This window comes from Canis aureus, chromosome 1, assembly GCF_053574225.1.
Source record: "Canis aureus isolate CA01 chromosome 1, VMU_Caureus_v.1.0, whole genome shotgun sequence".
Taxonomy (NCBI): Eukaryota; Metazoa; Chordata; class Mammalia; order Carnivora; family Canidae; genus Canis; species Canis aureus.
In genome coordinates, this window is record NC_135611.1 from 44,012,072 (window position 1) to 44,033,784 (window position 21,713).

The following is a 21,713-nucleotide window of genomic DNA, read 5'->3' on the forward strand; positions in this document are numbered from 1 at the left end:
TTGGCTTTTACTGTGAGTGTGGCAGTGAGGATGGACAGAAAAGGATGAGATTAATAGAAAACTAAGAATAAACATGATAATACCTTACAACTGATTGGATGTAGATGTTTCTCGAGAGAAAAGAGTTTAAAGGTAATTTCTTAATTCTTGTTTTGGACAATTTGTTAAATATGCTATTAAGTGACAGAGAAAATGCTAGAGGATGGGAAACAAGAAGAAATCGGTTTACTACAGTTTGTTGTAGCTGTTGTCAAGATGCCTGAAAGACATTCAATGGAGAGAACCAGCAAGCACAGATGCTCTATAAAAATAACCAGAGACTAGGATAAATCCAGGAGTGATGGAAACCAAGGGATAACTGTCGCTTGAGAAAGAAGGAATAATCAATTGTTTCAAGTGCTGTTCTGGGAGCAAATGATAAATAAAAAATGTTAGAAGTCCCTTTTAGATTTTCTAATTCACATGCAATTGCTTGGTGAAAACATTTTAGTCCTGAGAACATTTTACAGAATTGGAACTGTCTTTATGGCAGGTTGAGGAGTTAGCGGAAGGTGAAGAGTGGAGATAATGAGTGTTGTGTGTCTGCCACACTCACACATACACACACACGTTTGCATGTGAAAGGAGAAGATAAGGTGGGAGAGGTCTGAAGTGTATTAGTTAGTGTTCTGTCAGAAAGCAGCCAGAGGAAAGGGTCTAAAAGTGTTACAACAGAATTTGGACAACAATGGAAAAGTGACCTGCATTCAAAAACAGAAGATAAGATGAGTTTTAAATATGAGGAAGGTCACCAAATTATTTAGAACAGGAAAGAGAAATGGAGGAATATAAACAGAAGTGGGGCTACTCCTTTCTAATGCCTTCCCTGTTTCCAATGAAGCAGAGTAAGACTTAGGTAATATTAGTTAAATTGCTTATACTCTGGGTGCACCTAGGGCTCAGTGACTTAAGTGTCTGTCTTCAGCTGGCTCCAGTCATGATCTCAGGGTCCCGGATGGAGCCCTGTGTAGTGGCTCCCTGTTGAGTGGGGAGGCTGCCCCTCCTTCTGCCCTTCCCTGCGCTCATGCTCTCTATAGCACGCTCTCTCAAATAAATAAATAAATAAATAAATAAATAAATAAATAAATAAAAAAAATATTTAAAAGAAATTGCTTATACTCTGTTATGCTTCACCCTCCAGGACAAAGATTCATGAGTGTGGGGTTTTATTTGTGTTTTTCTCCATGGATGTATATACCTGGCATACAGTATAAGCAAATAAATATTTTTCTGAATGAATATTTGTGAATCTATTGGAAAGTTTGGGATGGAAATTTAAGGGCATAGAAGTTTCGGGATAGCAGAGGAATAAAGACACCTAAGAATATATGGAACTTTTCAAACTGTAATTGAAAGTGGGAAAAACAAGGGATCAAATTATAGAGTTCTGTGATTCTCTCACACAGTTAAAATTGCCTTATGTACAAATAATACCTTAACAGAAAAACTGATTTCTCTTCAAGGATTTCTGCTCCATTACATTTTCCAAAATTAAAGGATACAACTGCAGTGAAAAATTTGGACTTAATACTCTAATAAAATGATGCTTCACTAGGTTTTTAAATGTAAGTAGGTAAAGTTCAACTCTGCCCCACTGTCTTTTTGTTTGTTTGTTTAAAAAATATTGTAGTTATTTATTCATGAGAGACACAGAGAGAGGCAGAGACATAGGCAGAGGGAGAAGAAGGCTCCTTGCAGGGAGCCTGATGTAGGACTCAATCCCAGGACCCTGGGATCATGTCCTGAGCCAAAGGCAGATGCTCAACAACTGAGCCACCCAGGCGTACCTCCCTACCTTCTTTAAAGAAAATTTTATATAATGAAATTCCATGAGACTCTTCTTAAACAACATGAATAATGGAGATCCAAAGTAATCTTTATAGTTATTATTCATGAAGCAATCATGAATTTTCCAGTCCTGTCTATAATTCTCAAGGATTAGGATGTTTTGGCTCATGTGCATTTTAATGATATTCTTTTCTATCACACATATCCCATTTTAGCCAATAAAGGTAGATTCTGTGTTACATAAATAGAAAGATAAAAATTAAGCCTGAAATGCAGAGCTTTCTTCTTTTTTCTTCTAGTAGCTCACTCAGTTTTATTATTAATGCAACAGGAATCCTTTCCAGTGAATGAGAGCAAATGGTATAACAGCTTGGTATTTTTTTAACACCCCAAATTTCCATTTAAATATTTAAAGTATCCTTCTTTGCAGCTTGAGTTAATATAATGCCTGTGGCACCAAAAGCTGTTCTACCTTAGGAATAGTAGGCATACTCTGACTCTTGATTCTCATTTGCAAAATAAAATTAATTGCACAACTGTCTGTCTCATGAGGTTCATATGGGGATGACAGAAGTGATACATTTTCCTTAACAAACACATATTGGGTGTATATATAAGAGCTACATTAAAAAAAAACCTGATTTGATACTCAAAAATCCTCTGGTACCAAAATTATCATCCTATTTTATAGATGAGAAAGGTAAAAAAATAAAAATAAAGCAACTTTCACAAAGCTACACTGATCATAATTTGACTTAACCCAAATGTGAATCTACCTCCAGATTCTGTGCTTTACCTTACTATTGTTTTCCATGAGCTCTGACTTTGGGTCCTGTAATGTGGATACACTCTTCAAAATCAAGAAGGGTATTTTTTGGCTGCTTAAACTGTCTTTTGAGTAGGGAAAATAAGGGAAAGTTATGTCAGATTTTGAGAAAGATAAGGTGATAATAAAATCATATCAACAGATTAGAAGAAGTAAATAATGATATGTCATGTTTATTTTTCTTATTAGTTTTATTCATAAGTAGAACTCTTTTCATAATAGAACATATTGACTTTGGTGGCAGCAAGATAGCAGACCAGAGGCATAGTTAGAAATCACCCAAATTATCCTCTACTTAAATCAAGGCAATTAAAATAGCAAGCAAACAAAAAATTACAAGCTTAACATTTATAACACTGCAGAGTGATAATGTACCTGAAAAAAGTCAAAATACCAGTAACAAGAAAGAAGAAAATAACAAGGCTACAACTTCATCTGTAATCATTTTAAACTTAAATGTTCCAAACACACCAAGTAAAAGAGATGATCAGATCAGATATAAAAACAAGATCCAACTGCATGCCGTTTACAAAACCCACTTGAAAAATAAAGATTTAGATACATTTGAAGTAAAAGGATGGAGAAATATACACTATACAAACACTAATCAAAAGAATAATGGAGTAGAAATTTTGGAATAAAGTAGACCTCTAAATATCCCTATCTGAGATAAATAAGTTTCTCACCTATATCATAATCATTCTGCCTAAAGGACTTGACTTTACGTAACAGAATATTTATGAATCTCCAGCTATCAACATGTTTAATGGTAAGAGAATTAATACTTTTCCTAAGATCCATCCTAAGATGTGGAACAAGAGAAAGGTGTTTTCTAACATCTCTCCTATTCAAACTAGCATTGGAATCTTAGCCAGTGCAATAAGGCAAAAATAAAAAGCATCAGATTGAAAAGAAAGAAATACTGTATGTAAACTATACTTTGCTAAAAAAAGAAATAAAACTCTCTTTATTCACAGACAACATACTGTATATGTAGAAAATTCAAAAGAATCTACACACACACAGACCCATGATTTTAGAATTAGCAAGTGAGTTTCGTAAGTTCCTAAGATACAAAGTTAATATTAAAAAGTCAATGACTTGTGTTTCTCTATATTAGCAATGAACAACTGAATCTAAAATTTAAAAATCAATATTTTTTAAAGTAACAGAAAAAATGAAATAGTTAAATACAAATTTAGTGGATTATGTGCTGGAGAGATATATAGAGTAGAATCCTATATATTATTAAGATGCCATTTACCCCTGATTTGATCTGTAAATTCAAAGCAATCTTTGTGGTAGATACTGACAGGGTGATTCTAAAAGTACATTGGACAGACAATAGAAATAGAATAGCCATAATAATTCTGAGCTCACATGAACTGATCTCAGCATTCAAGCAGAATTCACATCACCTGATTTAAAATTTATTATAAAGCTGCCCTAATTGAGACAGTGTGGCATTGGAGAACACGGAGTTGATATATATATATATCAGTATGTCAGAATAGAGAGATGGAAAACAGACACACAAGTATAGTCAACTGACTTTTGACAAAAGTGCAAAGACAGTGGAGACAGAAGTCAAGTGGTGCTATGACAATCAGACATCCATATGCAAAACAAAACAAAACAAAACTTTGACATATATCTCACATCATGTACCAAGATTAACCAAAAATGAATTATAAACCTAAAAGTAAAATGTAAAGCTACAAATGTCTAAAAGAAATTAAGGAGACAACCTACATGACCTTGGTTTTGGCACTTAGTTTTTACACACAACACCAAATGCATGATTCATTTTGAATGAGAAACAAGCCACCTCTTATAAGAATTGGGAAGAATAATGGATAAGCCTGTTTTTTAAACCAAGATTAAGAAATCTTTTGGCAGAGGAAGTAAAACTGTCAGTGTCAAAGTCTGGCAATTTATAGTGTGATACTGAAGAAACAGGGAGGCAACTTCAACAGTCAGCAGAAACATAGGATTTTGTTTTGCATACTCTTCAAAAGGGCATAGCTAAATTCAGTAAAACTTTCAAGAAAACATGGTTATGACAAAGGAGTAAGCAAGCAAGAAAAGCCTTTAGCTTGCCAAAAATTATTGCTGGTCGTTAATTTTCAAATATAGGGACAATTCGTAATATATGTGAATTTCTCATTCCCAGATTTTATACCGATTTTTAAAAAGATTTTATATATTTATTTGAGAGAGAGAGAGAGAGAGAAAACAGGGGGAGAAGCAGAGGGAGAGGGTAAAGGAGGGGGAAAGAATCTCAAGCAGTCTCCACACTGAGCCGGGAGCCCTACTTAAGGGTAGATCCCTAAACCCTGAAATCATGACCTGAGCTGAAATCAAGAGTCAGATCGTTAACCGGCTAAGCCACCCAGGCGCCCCTTATAGAGATTTGTGATACAACAGTATAAATTACAATACTTTGTAATTTACTAAGTAGCTTTTTATTACAATACAATAAAAAGCTACTTAGAGTTGGCTTAGTATTTAATCTGATGGATCTAATATCTCCTACAGGAGTTTAACTTAGTAGATAGCAGACACTATCTGATGAATTTCATCTTACTGATCAGAGAATTCATTGCCATTATCACAGCAAATTGAATGCTTCCTCAAAGATAACATCTGTTGGTGCTTTTGTTTTTGAAGATTTTTATTTATTTATGAGAGACACACAGAGAGAGGCAGAGACACAGGTAGAGGGAGAAGCAGGCTCCCTGCGGGGATCCCGATGCGGGACTCGATCCCAGGACTCCAGAATCCTGACCTGAGCCAAAGGCAGATGTTCAACCACTGAGCCACCCAGGCATCCCTGTTGGTGCTTTTTTAAACCATATTTTTATCTCCATCTAATTCCTGATTCTAATATATCAAATTCTTAGAATTTTGAGTGTAAACTGGATATATAATTTGCATAAATATCAATAAGAGTAAAAAAAAATGTTCATTCCTGTGACCTTAAATTAAAAAGAGAGAAGGATGGGAAGCCTGGGTGGCTCAACGGTTGAGCTCCTGTCTTCCGCCTAGGGTGTGATCCTGGAGTACCAGGATGGATCCCACATCAGGCTCTCGACATGGAGCCTGCTTCTCTCACTGCCTATGTATCTGCCTCTCTCTCTCTCTTTCTCTGTGTGTGTTTCTCATGAATAAGTAAATAATTTTTTTTTAAAGTGAAGGAAATATTTTACTTATTCCGAGTTGTTTCCATTGATTTACTTTCATTATTGTTTTTATTTTATTGTCACCGTAGCAGACTGTTTAATTTGGTTGCTTTTGAATTCAATTTAATTAAGTCTGAAGCTCTGGCTGGGAATTGACTTTGATTCAGAAGGTCAAAGTATTTCTGCTTTGATAGTAACTAACATCCAGTGTATGCAAAAGAAAATTCTTTGCATAATTCGGTATTAAACTCAGAAACAATAAGAAAGATCAATGATTAGGGCTGAAAAAACAGCTTAAAAATATATGCAAAACAGATCAGAAAAACATAATCTCTGCCTAAGTGAATCTCAGTGAAGAAAACCATACCAGAACTTGGAAATGAGACTTTTAGTAAACTTTACAAATTAGGTAGAACAATCAGTTGTTTATTTAAACTTTATGCTCTACAGGAGAAATGTATCAAAATCTAAAATTTATATAACTCAGTGATGCTTGAAATGGTAAAGTTGAGACTCTAAATCAAATATGCTGTGTTTGAATGGCAACACAGTCTCTAGATACGTGACTTGGGCAAGTTTCTAAGCTTACTGAGGTAAGTTTTATTATCTGTAAAATAGGGATGATTATTCTGATTCACAATCCTTGGTGAAGTTTAAAGGAGGTAAAATATGTGAAATCTTTACTGGTAGAATAATCATGTAAATTATTGCCCAAATCAAAATGACTGTGAAAGGGAATGCTATTAATTAGTATGGTAGGAAGCTGGATGTAAACCAAGAGCCCTAATTATTTTTTTTAAGATTTTATTTATTTATTTGAAATTGAGTGAGAGAGAGAGAGAGAGAGAGAACAAGCAGGGCAGAAGGGTAAAGGGAGAAGCAGACTCCCCGCTGAGTGGGAGCCCCAAAGGGGGCTTGATCCCAGGACCCCAAGATCATGACCTGAGCTGAAGGCAGACACTTAACCGACTGAGCCACCCAGGCACCCCAAGGGCCCTAACTATTTTAAATTACCTGTCTTGTAATTCCAACATCTGTGTCCTTTCTGGGCCTTTCTTTACACTAGGGTTTTCTCTTGCCAATAGGTTCTGTGTAGTTTTCTCTTTTCTTCAGGACTGTAAAGATGTTGTGCTCTCTTTTCATTTTCATAGTTTCTGATAAAACATCTGTGATCCTTTGGATTGCTGTTCCCTTTATATAATACATCATTTTTTTCCTCTCTAAATTTTTTTAAAGATTTTCTCTTGATCATTATAAGCAATATGCTGTTAGGTTTACCCTTAGCTGCTTGAATCTAGAATTTTGAATCCCACAGATTTGGGAATAATTCAGCTATTACTTCTTCAAATAATTTTTCTGCCTCATTCTCTCTATTATCTCCATATGAGGCTACAATGATGCAAGGTGAAAAGTTTTCACAGGTTCTGTCCTTTTGTTTGAGAGCTTTTAGTAGTTTCTTCCTCATGTTGAATTTCTATTAATATATTTTAAATTTATTTACCTTTCCTCTATTTTCTCCATTCTGCTAATATATCCATTACTTAAAATTTTTAAAATTTCAGGAAATATTTTTTCAATTCTAAAATTTTCATTTGGTACTTTTTAATGTATTCTATTATTCTGGTGAGGTTTATTTCATTAATCATTATAGAATATTTTTCCTTATCTTTGAACATAGCTAGACTTGCTGCTTTTTAAGTCCATTACTGGTAAATTCAAGGTCTGTATCATCTTATGCTTGACATCTATTAATTGTCTTTTCCTTAAGAATGAGTAACATATTCTTTTTTCTTGTTATGTTAAGTAATTTTGGATTATAATCCTGGATATTATGGATGCTTTGTTTTTGAGATTGTAGGCTCTACTATATTGCTACAAAAAATGCTGATGACTTTTATTAGGCAATTAACTTTATCTGAAACTGAAAACATTTTGTCTTTGGTACATGGTGGGTCTACTTTCAATTTAGACTTCTTGCTATCTGCCTCACTCACCATGATTTAGGATTCAGTCAGAGAACTAGTCAGACTTATATACGGGATGCCAGAAAGAGTAAGAAAGAGAAAGGCCAGTTTTTGGAATTCATCTTTCAGATTTAGTTAGAATTCTCATCACTGTACACAGATCTCACACAGAAGTAGATAAAACCATACCTGAACCTGGAAGCCCAGAACAGATGTCTACCGTATCGTTTTGACTTATTTTTGGGAAAAGCACACAATGTATTTGTATAGGTTTTTATTTAATTTTTTCTGTAAGAATAGCACAACAAAGACCCATTTAGCGTTTATCTATATTCAATGATTGTTAATTGTTTTTTTAATTTTATCTTTTTTCTTTTTTTTTTTTTTTTCTTTTTTTTTTTTAATTTTATCTTTTTTCTAAATAATGTATATTTTTAATATTATTTGGGGGCACATGACTGGCTCAATTGGTTAGGTGCTCAACTCCTGATTTTAGCTCAGGTCATGATCTCAGGATCGTGAGATTGAGCCATTCATTGGGCTCCGAGCTCAGTGTGGAGTCTGCTTAAGATTTTCTCCCTCTGCCTCAGGCTTTCCCCCTGCTTGTGCTCTCTCTCTGTCTGCCTCTCAAAATAAATAAATAAAAAAAATATATATATTAATACTATTTTTCCTGAAATGTTGGAGAATAAGATGCTATTATTATGATCTTTGACCTTTAAATATTTCAACACATATACCCTATGAAAAATTAATTATTTTGCACAGCTATCATCTACATAACTATTTGGGAAACTTTATATAGATATGATGCCATTTACAATACATAATAATTATATGATTACATAATATATAATCTATATTCATATTTCACCACCTGCCTGATTATGTCCTTTATGCTTATCTCTTCTGTCTTTGTTCCTGGATTATTCTAATACAACTATTAATAATAATACTTTGCTAAAAAATAAAAAAAATTCTGGACAAATACACCATAAACTGAATACCTGGACTATGGTCTAATTAAGCCAAAAGATCTTTGGTTTAATTACTTCACTTGGCTACGTCACACCTTAAATTATTTCCCCAACATTCACTGCATCCATTTTCCTGCAGCTAACATGCTTTACCTAATTCTCAGACCTTGATCTAACTGTAGTGTTTCTTCCTAGATCACCAAGATTAGACTCTCAAATCAGTACTTAATTCTACTTCTTAGGTCTCCAAGTCTACGAAGTTCGGACCTTGTGAGCTCCATCTTCTCATGAAACTCAAACATCTATTTCTTAATAAGAATTATTTGATCATTATAAATGCTCTTGGAGCCCCTAATAGGGACCCTTATATCAATGTTTAAGTGGATGTGAATCATAAGCAGGAGTATTGAACAATAAATTTATAATGCAATATGCATTAAGATCTCTTGGTTCCCAAATTTATAGTCTGAAAATGGATACTTAATTGTAGCAACTATAACTTTGTTAAAATATTTTTTTTCCTGCTTAAGTACAAAGACTAAATCCTACATTATCATGGCTACCAGAATGTTATGGATTCAATCTACGTATCCTCTATAATTACTCAGGAAATTTGATTTAAACCAAGTCTTCATTCAGTCAAATCAAATACACTTTCAAGAGGCAAAATCAGTTCTGAAACCTCACTACATATGGGGGCCTTCAGATAATTAATGGCTACGTTTACTTAAAAAGAATTTTCAAGACAACCCTTATATGCACCTTGTATTATTCATCATAATACTGTGTTTACCTCTTATGTTTCTATGGATTACATTATTTTTTGTTTACATGGTATGCCTTAGCATTTCAAACATTAGACATCATGTAGTACATTACACAAAAATTATTCTTAATGCAGATTAAATAATATGCTTGGGGTACAAAACTATTTGCTGGCAGTACAAAGATTAGAACTCAGATTTCCTGACTCCTAGCATGGGTCTGCTCTACAACACCAGATCATTGGGTCCCTGTTAAATGATTTACCAAAAAGAGCAAGTTGGGTCTGGGGAAGATTTCTTCTGCCATTAAGTCTTTTGGAAAACTAAATATTTTTTCAAACTTTTGAAACCCTGAAAACAAATTGGCCTCAATTATTAAAAAGGACACAGATCATGAGTCTGCAGATAGTTTCAAATTTAAAGTATCTTTTAATCTATCAGTTTATATATTACAAAGATATCTTTGTCTGATATGGCAATGTGTTTCTGTTCATGATTTCAATTGTCAGATTTTTTTCATGACTTTCTTCAACACTGTTTCTAGTAGAATTTTCCTTTTCCCATCAATCTGCCTTGCATTAATATAATTATCAGAAACAAAGTATGTTTTTAAAAAATTATTTTGACCTGAGAGTAAGAGTACAGTACTTCTCTTCCAGAATATGCCAACTGCTTTATACACATTCTTGTATTTAAGAAAAAGATCTGTCCTGTGATTTCTTTGTAAGATGAGTGATAGGTAGAATAAGCTATGATTAAGTTTAGTCTAATAACCTAATTAAGATCTACATCTCTACAAACTAGAATAGCAGAGTTATGATGTTACAGAATATGTATACTGCAGATCCTCCAAATAAAAAATAAAAAAGTTAACCAAGCTTTATTAGCCTCATCCATATATCTTTTAGGTAAGGAATCTTCCTAGCATTTGCTCCAATTTTAGCACAATGTGCATTCCTTCTTTCCATCTTTCCTTCCTTCCTTCTTCCCTTTCTTCCTTGCTTATTTCCTTCCTTCCCTCACTTAGCAAGTTCATCAGTGGCATTTACTTTACATACACTAACAAATCTATTATTGTATATATTACTGTATGTCAGAACCCATGACAGACACTAGAGATATGAAAAAAGTCAAACAGAATCCCGTCCCTAGAGAAGAGATAGACAAGGAACTGACGATTACAACAGCAGAGGTTTTAAGAATTGTTCAGGGTGCCATGGGAACATATACAGGCATAATTAACCCTAGGGAAGGAAGCACAATTGGAAATAAGAGGTGATGCTTGAACAGTCTTGAAAGACAAGTAAGAAATTAGTCTGGTAAAGAAAGCCAGAGGATCGCTCATGGGGAAAACTTGTTTTATAAAAGCATGGACACAGAGAGAGCATGATGTACCTTGGGAATACAGTGAGGGGGTTTTGCAAAGAGATAAAATGAATAAAATAAACAGGTATTTTCAACATGAAGATATTCAAAGAATTTTGACTTTCTCTTAAGCAATGGAAAGTTAAAATAATCTGTCATAAAATAGGCTCATTTATTATCAAAATTAAGGGAGAAAAGAGCCAATGTTTACTTACAGATTTCTGATGCAGGCAACCAGAATGGTTTGGGATGAAAGATACTGTATTTAAGTTGTGTATATCAATTGTAAGTAAAACATAGCCTGTTCTGAGGAATTCTCTAGATGGAAAGTAAAGTACTTTACTTTCTGAGTACTTTTTTTTTTTTAAGTAGTACTGGCCTCATTGTTATCCTTTCATGCCTTAACTGTGGCTCATTTGTCTTTTGGGTTTTACTGTATCATTCTTGCATAGAATAAAAATCGTTTCAAGAGTCTGAGTCTAAACATGAGCTATTTGAATTTTCAGTTGTCAGAGTTACAAGCAAGTGAAAGGTGATCAAGATGGGAAGCACAGTTTGCTAATAATACTTATGACCGATTCATTATCGTAAATATGTATTTATGTATCATAAATATGTGCATGTGTGTGTGTGTGTGTGTGTGTGTGTGTGATTTGGGTGCTGGGGACACTGGTGAGAAATGATTTTTGGTTTCATGGTTCTGAAGTATACTGGGTGAGATACATATTAATCACATACATTAATATTGTCAATATTTATTTACAGATTCCATATTTGTGAATTTTCCTACTTGATAAATTTCTTGGTAGCCCTCAAATCCATACTCATTGCAATTTTGTATTTATTCATAGACGTGTGTGTGTGTGTGTGTGTGTGTGTGTGTGTGTAGAGCAGTGAGAAATGTTAGTGTTCTGATGTGCACATTCTAGGTTGAGGTAGAATAAAGCAACACTCTGCATTCTTGTTTCAGCTTTCCAACTGTAAATGAGTGCCCTTTTTTGTGGTCTACTTATTGCTATGTTTTTTGCATTTTTGTTCTTTTTATTGGTAATTTTGTTGTTTTTACAGTCCCCTAAGCCTAGTTATGAAGTACTAGTGTTCCTAAGCCCAAGAAAGTTGCAATATGTCTTACAGAGAAAATATATGTGAGAGATCGGCTTTATTTAGACATGACTTATAATGACGTTTGTCATGAGTTCAATGTTAATGAATCAATAATATATATTAAATGAGTTGCTATTAACCAGAAACACATAATAAAACAGTTATGTATTGATCAGGTGGGTAGTTGCACTAGAGGCTCACAAAAGAACCTAACCTTGTATTTTCCTTAGGAGCAATGGTTTTACTATTTGCTAATTCAGTGCCCACAGTAACTTCACAAAACATAGCTATCGTGGAGAATGAGAATCAACTTTGCATTAAAAATTACAAATAAGGTAAGTGCTTTTATTTTGTTTTCCTAACCTTTGGAGCTAAAAGGTTTAGCTGCTGATTAATTGCTGATTAAATTCTCTACTTTAGGATATTGTAGCCATATTATTTTTTGCTTTTAGATATTTGTTTCTCTGTTCCCTACACATTATTTTTCTTTCTGAAATTCTCATTTATATACTGTGGATTTTTATTTATGTGATTCATAATAGGTAAGTTTTGGCTCAGGGATAATTATTAGCGATGACTTTTTAAAACCATGTATTTGGGTGCATGGAAGTTCCTTTCAAGATCACCAAGGCAAAGCTGTAATTCTTGAGAGGAACACACTGAAACCCCCAGAGATGACGTAACTTTGAAGGTCAGTTTGTGGTTTTCCTAGGGCCAAACCTCATGCCTCTACATTGCACAAATCAATGGGTAGCACATCTTTCTGAGGTGCCAAACATCAGCCCTGACCAAGCCCAAGATCCTTGCTTCTGAAACCAGTGCTCTTCTTCTACGATAGGTGGTATGTGGAGCCACTCTACTGGGTTAATGCACATCACCCAGCTGTCATCCTCACACGAATCTGTAACATGCTATTCGACTTTCTTTGTGGAATCAGTACACAGATACATACATGCTGATGATTGTCAGTATGTAGAAAAAAATAGGGTTCTAAATTTCTGAACCACAAAATGAGCAGTCACAAATGAAAGAGCAAGTATGAGCATACCCTAAAAACCTGAAGCATTTCAAAAGTTCAACATGAATTTTAAATTTCTGCTTTCAGAAATTTTTGACTTTTAAATTTCATGCTTCAGCCATAGCAGTGATCAGAAAAATAAGCTATGCTTTTTGTCATGGTATGATGGGTGGTGATTTCCTGGAGTGCAAAAGATGATATTTTTCACAGATGAAACAATTATTTAAGCACTGAGTCCTATTTTTGTTTCAAATATTGTGCAATTAACTGTTAATCAGTTATGTATAATTCATGCCCTCTGAAAGAAGATAAAACATGGACACTAGAAGAATGTCGCAACAATTCACAGGTTTGATGTGCAGCAGGGAATTTAAATATCAATCCTGAAATGGAAAGCAAGCATTTAGACTTTTTCAAGTGCAAAAAGTAAGTGATTCATAAGGAAAAGAAAAAGTTATTTTAGGGAAAAAAATGAAAGCAGAAGAAAGGGGAGGAGTATGCTACATTCTTCAAGGTTAGAGAATACTGTTGAATATATATTTTTAAAAGGCCTAAAATTCAGTCTCAGAGAAAACATTCAACTAAGTCAATAATAATTACTGTAAGCTGGCAATTCCAAAAGCATTTCAGATTTAATGTGAAGCTGATAGTTTTCCTTTATCAGCTGGATTTTGCAAATGACATGCCGTCTTTGCAATGGTTCTTAAACTGCCAAATTGCAGGTGCCTCGAGCTCATCCTTATTGTTGTCTTTGAAGCCCAGTTCACATATGTGGCTGGAGTATTTGGCCACTTGTATATCATTATTGAAGAATTGGAAAATACATAAAATCCTAACATCCAAAAAAAAAATCCTAACATTCCTCAATTTGTTTGTATACTATTGTTTTATTTTTAGAGAGTATATTTAAATTAAAAGAATTTTTTGACCTGTCCCATAGAAACACTCCTAAGGAGAATGGATAAAGAGGATGTGAGATTATATATATACACACACACACACACATATACATATATGTATATATATTATTCAACCATAAAAAAGGATGACATCTTGTCATTTGCAAAAATATGGATGAAAATAGAGTATATTATACTAAGTGAAATAAATCAGATAGGGAAAGACAAATATCATATGATTTCACTTATATGTTCAAGCCAAGAAACAAGACAAATGAACAAACAAAACCCAGACCCATAAAGAACAGAGAACCAACTGTTGGTTACCAGAAGGGAGAGGAATGGGAGAATGGGCAAAATGAGGAAAAGAGAGTGGGATGTACAAACTTCCAGTTTTGGAATGAACAAGTCACAAAGATGAAAGATACAGCATAGAGAATATCATTGATGATATTGTTATAGTGTAATATGGTGACAGATGGTAGTTACACTGAACATAGCATAATGTTTAGGGTTGTCTAATCACTATTTTGTACATGTGAAACTAAGGTAACATTGTGTATTAACTGTACTTCAGTAAAATAAAAAAGAAATATATCAAGCACAAACATTCAATAATACCTAAATAAGCTCCAATTTATCAACTACTCTTTAAGAGGACATTCAGAGACAAAAGAAACTAAATTATCTAGAACTTATTTTCCCCTTAGAAATCACTTCTTTACCTTATTAATATAATTTGCCTGTATTTTGTTCTTCCTTTGTTCTTCCTAGATTATAATTGTTTTTTTCAAATTAATGTATTGTTGTGTGTTTTCATGTAGCTAGTGTTCTACTATAACAAGAAATTGAATAAAAATACAAAACTTCACATTGTTATTTATGGACAATAACCTAAGTTCTCTCTTTGGCATTGAATGCAATTAGATGCAATTACTTTTTTCAAGCAGGTATCATAGAACTAAAAACAAAAAACAAAAAGAACAAAACTTTATATTTTACACAAACCATTTATAATTCTTATAATAAGCTTTTCTACTGATACTCTATGGTCTCTTTGGCCTCTATATAATTGAAAAAGGACTTTTTAGTTTTTGAGAGAAAGAGAGAGAGCAAGCTGAGATGGGGACAGAGGGAGAGAGAGAGAATCTTAAGCAGGCTCCATTCCCAGCACGGAGCCTGACATGGGGCTCAATCTCATTACCCTGAGATCATGACCTGAGGCAAAATCAAGATTCAGACTCTTAATGGACTGAGCCACCCAGCGGCCCAGGAAAAGGGCTTTTGATGCTCATCTTTAGGCTATAAATTTTCCATGGGCAAGAACTGTCCAGATTACTGAATTTATACTTTTTCACTTTAATACTCAAAACTTAATAAATGTACAAGATTAAAAATTAAAGATCAAATTGGAGAGAAGGATAGATCTCTTAAAAATGTTTAAAACTATAGCACAAAACCCAACTACAAGTGGTTTAATCCATGAGGATGTTGATTTTTTGTCTCTTCATGATGATTAAAGCCAGGTGACTATAAGGGTTGGACTAACATCTCCACTGTCATTAATGTCTAGAGTCATTTTCTGATGTGCCATGTTCATTGGGTTGCTTTTGTATTAAAAAACCTTTTTGGGAGTGCCTGGGTGGCTTGGTCAGTTAAACCTCTGACTCTGGATTTTTACTCAGTTCATGGTCTCAGCATCATGACATTGTGAGATTGACCCCACGCCCACTGGGAATCTGTTTGGGATTCTCTCTCTCCCTCTGCACGTCCCCTCTCCCACCACCACTCTCTCTAAAGTAAATAAATAACATAAATAAAAAATAAATCTTTAAAAGTAATCTTTTTGGCCTATAGCTAAAAATTCTAGGTAATTTAGGATCAGATATTCTTCTAGATTATGTAATGTGAAATTTCAAGTTTCTTTATCCCACAAAGAAAGGCAACAAAATAATATTGACATACAAGAATTTGGGAAATAGAGAAATTTCCTAAATTCCCCTCCAGATGGATAATCCCTGCCTCCCAGCATAAAAAAAAATTAGCCAGCCACAACTTGATTTATCAGTATAATTTTGATTCTACCTTATTCTCAAACAACAAGAGTGATGTTTTTAAGAACATGCCTTAAGCAGAGTGAGTTCTAAATTCCTTGGAATGCTCTAGCACATGCTGGTCTGGCCCCACCTCACATCTGACTGCGTGCACGTCTGCTTTCTCTCAGCTCCATTTTGCTCCAGCTACTCCGGCTTCCCCACTTGGACATGTTGTATACACTCCTACCCTAGGATCCCCAGATGTTTGCTTGGTCTGTGGTGTTCTTCCCCACTGATATCCTGCCCTCTCTCCTTGCCCTTCCTTCAGGTCCTTATCCAAATGATGCTTTCCAGAGAAACTCTGCCTCATTATCTTGTCTACAGTTGCAGCCTACCCAAACTCTATACTTCTATTTAAATTTTTTTTTGTCACCTAAAGCAACACATATATTTTCTGAAGGCTGGGATTTTGGTTTCTTTGTTCAGTGTGATAACTCTGGCACTAAGAATAGTTCCTAATTTGGGAAATTCCCAGGGTTTAGGAAAATTGAGCTTTGTTTCAGGGTCGCAGGCAGAGTGCAAGGTGAAGGTGGCATAGCAACTGAAATTTGTTGCTAAGAGACTAAATATTTTGTACTATGTGTGGTTTTGCTTTCTCTCTCTTTCCAGATGGGACTACGTATTGATGTTTTACATTTTCCTCTCGGCTGTTGAATGTTGTGTGTGTTCAGTGAATGCTTATGTTTATCTTCAGATGGGAAAAATATCCAGACTTATCAGCAATTTCACTCACCCTCTTGGAGGCTGATTGATCTGGCTGGAGGGAAGGGAAAGCTAGCCTTTGCCACCCAACCCAATTTCTGTCCCAGTCTACTCAAAAGAGGATCTAATCTGAGCATAGTTTCCTCAATTTATTTTAAATAAAATCAATGCAGGCTTTAGAAGAGGAGTTGCAGGTATTCTTATTATCTTTCAACTTGGTATAAACAGCAATACGGATATCCATAAGAATAGATTCCAACATAATGTTTGCTGATGGTCAGACAACTGTCCACTTAACATACATCAATTTACTGAATGCTCACCACAATCTAATAAGATGTGTACTATGTTTACTCTCATTTTGTATATGAAAGCTTGCAACACAGAGAGTTATGGAATTTGCCTAAGGTCACAAAGAAATGCCAGAGCCAGGAATTACCCCGAAGCAGTCTGGCTCCAGATTGCTCTTAACCACTCTGAGACTATCATGCCTTTATTATTTCAGGTTGTAGCTCTTTTATGTGTGTGTGGGTGGGTGTGAAATTGTAAACTTTGTTTGGTTTTGGTAATAACTTCATGTTCTCATTTTATTATAGCTTTTGGTTCATCAAGAATGTATCTTAAATTTAGTAAATAACAGCATCTGTTTTTATGCTCATTTAAAAATTTATTAGCAAGATGCATATCCTACTATTGTACTTCTGGTGAAAAAATGTCATATGATCTTTTTGTGTTAAACTTTTAACAAACACTAGATTCTGTTTGCTATTATGTTATTCAGAATTTTGCACGTGTATTCTGTTGGTATGTGATTTTTCTGTCTATATAACACTTTTTTAAAGGTCTGGATCAATATTGTGCTCAAATTTTCTTCTATACTCTGCTCTATAATCTAAAGAAGTTAAATTCCATGAGAAATATTTTTCCTTGACGTTTTGAAAGGTTTGCTTATGAAAATCATCTTGTAATGACTGCTTGCCCAACCATCAGCCCTAAAATCTGGGAATATGATTACTTGATAATTCCTGGGGAAAATTCAGCATTTTCTCAAACTTACATTTCTATTTATATGCAAGTCTCTCAGTTGAATCCAGTTTATTCCCCTCTTTGTTTACTTAATTCAGTCTTGGGAAATCACCAGGTTTCTTGGCATTTGTTGTTAGTTCTGTGAGGGCAAGTTAAAAAACTTTCTCAGTGACTGATAGCATATTTTATCCAAAGTGTGTTTGGTAAGTGCATTAGGGGAAGAAAGAGGAATTGAAAGAGGCAGAGTAAAATGTCAACCACTTGAGCTCTTAGATAATTCTATGAGAAATTAAAATTTGTATAATATTTTCTGAATCATTGTTATTTATCAATCACCGAATCAGTCATTTCTTAGTTCATAAATTTCCACGTTGTGTTTTGTTTTATAATGAGTATATATATTTTCTCATAGTCAAATCCTCATTTTTATATAATAGTGTGTGTGACGTTATGCATATCTAGCAGAAGTATGAACAAAATATGACAACTCTAATAGCTAAATATTGGAATTTAAATGATGTTTTCTTTTTTAAAAAATATCTTATTGACTTATTCATGAAAGACACAGAGAGAGAAGCAGAGACATGGGCAGGGGGGAGAAGCAAACTCTCTATGGGGAGCCTGATACGAGACTTGATCCCAGAACCCCAGAATCACACTCTGAGCCCAAGGCAGACACTCAAACACTGAGCCACCCATGCATCCCAGCGATGTTTTCTATTATAAAAATGTAACATATTTACAATAATGTGTTAGAAAATTATTCAAAAGAGCAAGACTAAAAATTCAGTGATCCTATGAACTTATGATAAAACTGGTACCATTCATTAATAAGACTCTATAGATACGTATTTTTTTTCTTGGGTAAATATCTAATATATAGAATTGTTGGATAGAGTAGGTGTACTCTTCATTTTCTTAGAAACCATCAAACAATATTCTGAAGTGGTTGTACTGTTTTTCACTCACACTAACAATATTGCCCCTCACCCCTTCCCCTTCTTGGTATTATAGGTCTATTTAATTTTAGCTGTTCTAGTGAGATAAAGAAATATTTTGTTTTTATTTTATTTGCATTTCCCTGATAATTAAAGATACTGAACACCATTTCATGTGTTTAGTGGACATTTATCTATTCTACTTAATAAACAAAGTTTTTGACCATTTTTATTCAGTTTTGTCTTTCATACTTGTAGGGATTCTTTATATATGCTTACTATGAGTCCTTAGTTAGATTTAAGTATAGCTATTATATTCCCCCTATATGTGGATTGACTTTTCATTTTATTAACTATGATTTTCAGTGATCAAAAAATTTAATTTTGATGAAATTCATTTTGTGAATTTGTTTCTTTTTTGATGTGTCAGTTTTGCTAGGTAACAATTGTTAGTTTTTAAATTCAAACACTAATCTAATTATCGCTGTGAAAGTATTTTGCAGATATAAGAGAGATTATTCTAGAAAATCTAGAATGGGCCTGACTGAATTAGGAGGTCTTAGAAGCAGGGCTAATGTAAGAAAGAATGTAAGAAGAAAGGGAGAAAGAGTTATTTTTCTATGTTTTCTTTTAGAAATCGTATTGTTTTAGTTTAAACATTTTCATTTATGATCTATCTTGCAATAGTTTTTGTGTGTGTTATGAGATAATGGGTTAAGCTTATTTTTTCCTCATTTAGATATTCACTTTTTTCCAGTAACATTTATTGAATGTGTTTTCATTCTTGTTGAATTATCTTATCATCTTTATCAAAAATTAATTTATCAGGGGCTCCTGGATGGCTTAGTCAGTTAAGTGTCTGACTCTTGATTATTGCTCAGATCAGGCTTGATCTTATGACTCTGGCTCTGCAACTGCCTCTGCACTCAGAGTGGAGTCTGCTTAGGATTTGTTCCCTCTTTCTCTGTCCCTCCTCTCCACCCCTTTGCTGGCTCACTCTTTCCCCCTGTCAAAAAAAAATTAATTTATCAAATACATATGGGCCCATGTCTGGAGACACTACTTTTAAAATATTTCTATTATTTCAAGTCTTATTACAATTTCTATCATAATAATTACTATAGCCTTATAGTAAATCTTGAAGCCATTCTGTTTAAGATTTCTAAGTTTGGTTTTTCTTTTTTAAGGTCTTAGCCATTCTGGGTGCTTTGCATTTTTACATAAACTTTAGAGTCAACATGTCAAATTCTGCAAATGCATGATAACATCGGTTTATTTCTATACAAATTTAAGGAAGCAGTGTAATACTAATATTAATGATTTTATACATTTATCCTAAAATCTTTGATATCATTATTAATCTCTAATTAATACAACAAGTTGTGTCAATTCAATAACCTCATGTATACAGCTTTCATGACTTTTTTTTTTATGACTTTTCTTATAAAAAGCTCAAGTAGATTAATCAAGAAGGAATTGGTTTTGGTTTTGGTTTTGTTTTTTAATATTGGCAATCACCTTAGGACCAGCTTTCTTCATGTCCATTTGATCTTTTAAAACTAATTTTCCAACTACTTCTCATAATTTAAATCAAATTCACAGTATGAATTTTGCCTCTTTAGTCATCTCTTTGGTATTAAAATTATGTTTGCCAGTTGGATGTCTTCAGGGATTTGCCTGAAAGGAATACATTAGTGAGAATGTCCAATATAACATCTACATTTTTTGCTTAAACTGGTTTTATTCTACTAGTGAGACAAAAGGATAAGTCTTTGTGGGATAAATGAAGAAATTCCACCCCAATTGATTTTTAATATTTAATGTTTTAGTACTTTCATGTAGAGTTGTTTCACCAAAAAAGAAATTACTTGAATTTTTATGGGGTAGTTTCATGCTTAATAGAATGTAGAAACTGTATCATTGGCATTATATCCATTTACTGGCCTCCTGAGATCATAGATAAATCACCCTTCTCAGCATCTCTTACAATTAGGTGTAGTTTTATGGCTTATGTCTGACCAAGGAGTTATAGGTAGAACTAATAAATGCCACCTCCATGTCTAACCATATAGTCTTCTGATCTCTGTCTTCTTTGCAGGCTGGATTGATATACATGTCCAGTGTGACCTGGAAACCATATGTTGAAGATGGCAAAGATTACATTATTGGCCTAGGGCCCTGCAAAGATAGTCCCTCTTTCTCTATCACTGCTACTTAGGCTTATGTGAGTAAAAAATAAATACCTATTGCGATACACCACTGAGACTTGGCAGTGTTATTTATAACAGCAGTTAGAATTGTCTTGATTAGGGGATCCCGGGGTGGCTCAGCGGTTTAGTGCCTGCCTTCGGCCCAGGGCGTGATCTTGGAGTCCCGGGATCAAGTCCCCCATCAGGCTCCCTGCATGGAGCCTGCTTCTCCTTCTGCCTATGTCTCTGCTTCTCTCTCTCTCTCTCTCTCTCTCTCTGTCTCTCATGAATAAATAAATACTTTCAAAAAATCCTTATTAAAAAAATAATTGTTTTGATTAATATAAAAGTGTTATCTTAACGCAGAGTGCTGCCATGACAAAAATCTAAATGTATGCCATTGGCTTGGTAATTTGGTGGTGAGAAATACTGAAAGTGATGGTAAAAGTTAGATGGCATTGTTGGTGAGAAAGCAAAATGGAAGCACCAACCACCAACCAATCTCTACTTTCATCTTTACATAGAATTCTCTCTCTGTGTCCATATTTCCCCTTTTTATAAGAACACTAGCTATATTGGATCAGAGCACCCTGTTTCAGTAAACCTTTCACTTAACTAATTGCATCTACAATGACCCTATTTCCAACTAAGTCCACAGTCTGAGATCCTGGGGGTTAAACCTCCAACATATGAATTTTGTGGGAACACAATTCAACTCATAATATCTATCAAATCTGGAATTATAAGGGAATAGATTCAAATAGAATATTATAAGGAATTTTGGTTGATACTAGCTGAGCATAACAAGGAATATGAAGAAAAAGGTTGGCTAAAAT

The 21,713-nt window shown here is 34.1% G+C and overlaps 1 long non-coding RNA gene across 1 annotated transcript in view; it reads left to right on the forward strand.

The window, feature by feature from the left end:
- The window catches only part of LOC144314022 (uncharacterized), a 101,148-nt gene extending 80,213 nt beyond the window's left edge, over positions 1–20,935 (forward strand). Inside the window, exons 3-4 of the long non-coding RNA XR_013379671.1 lie at positions 12,240–12,344; positions 20,787–20,935. This is a non-coding gene — a long non-coding RNA (uncharacterized LOC144314022). The remainder of the gene's footprint in view (positions 1–12,239; positions 12,345–20,786) is intronic.
- The last annotated feature ends 778 nt before the right edge of the window (positions 20,936–21,713 follow it).